The sequence below is a fragment of the Theobroma umbraticum genome, unplaced genomic scaffold, assembly GCF_002168275.2.
Source record: "Theobroma umbraticum cultivar Fairchild unplaced genomic scaffold, ASM216827v3 scaffold_1078.0, whole genome shotgun sequence".
NCBI lineage: Eukaryota > Viridiplantae > Streptophyta > Magnoliopsida > Malvales > Malvaceae > Theobroma > Theobroma umbraticum.
Window position 1 is genome coordinate 29,942 of NW_018397364.1, and position 1,041 is coordinate 30,982.

Genomic DNA, 1,041 nt, shown 5'->3' on the forward strand with positions numbered 1-1,041 from the left:
GGATTATGTTGTTCCTCTTTTGCAAGATTTGCACTAAAGCATTAGGAGACCTTCCATCAATGCAAATAATTTTGAAATTAAACCAGCTTACATTCAGATGATTCAGTCTTCAGTTCAGTTTAGTGGGTTACCCAGTGATGATCCTAATTCTCATTTGGTAAATTTCCTAGAAATTTACGATACCTTCAAGTACAATGGAGTAACTAATGATGCTATTAGATTGAGACTGTTTGCCTTTTCTCTGAGAGATAAAGCAAAGCGTTGGCTTAATTCAGTGCCTAATGGGTCTATCGCTACATGGGAGGACTTGGCACAAAAGTTTCTAGCAACATTTTTTCCACCTGCCAAGACTGTAAAGATGAGGAACGATATCACCTCATTCACACAATTTGATGGTGAGTCCTTGTATGAAGCCTGGGAGAGTTTTAAAGAACTATTGAGAAGATGTCCACATCATGGGATTTCTGATTGGTTGCAAGTTTAGACATTCTACATTGGGTTGATTGGGTCAATAAAAACCATAAATGATGCTGCTGCTGGTGGGGCAATTCAAATATGGCAAATATTTGAATTATCTTTTAATCAAAGAGACTTTTTGCATTTTAGATTGATTGAACTTGGCAATGAGACCATGCTACCTACATATGTGCCCCCTAACATGAAGGATTAAGTCATAACGTAGGATTGAATTTTGGTTGAAAATACTTTGGGCTTGCTATTTGCTATAACAAAGATGAATGGCTTGGACATCATGAGTTTATTCTGATGTCGATCTGCTACAAGAGTATGAGAGGTAGAGTAAATAATGGAAAGCGAAAAGGGAGAAAGAGTAAAAGAGGGGAGAACCAGGGCAACTCCCGTACGAACTCCCCTCACAACACCAAAAAATTGAATATTTTTATTAAGTTGGGGTGACTTGCCATGCAAGCGCACTTGTCATGGCAAAGGTGGGGGATGACAAAGATAGATCAAGACTTAGCCCTCTTCCATGAATAAATTACTAGGACTGAAATCTTACACATCCTTTGAAAAATCTTGACC

General features: G+C 38.2%; 1 non-coding gene across 1 annotated transcript; it reads right to left on the reverse strand.

Annotated features, from left to right (window-relative positions):
- Nucleotides 1-355: 355 nt before the first annotated feature.
- On the reverse strand, nucleotides 356-462 carry LOC149526190 (small nucleolar RNA R71). The gene has a single exon (XR_016352252.1). It is a non-coding gene; the product is annotated as a small nucleolar RNA R71 (small nucleolar RNA).
- Between the last annotated feature and the right edge of the window lie 579 nt (nucleotides 463-1,041).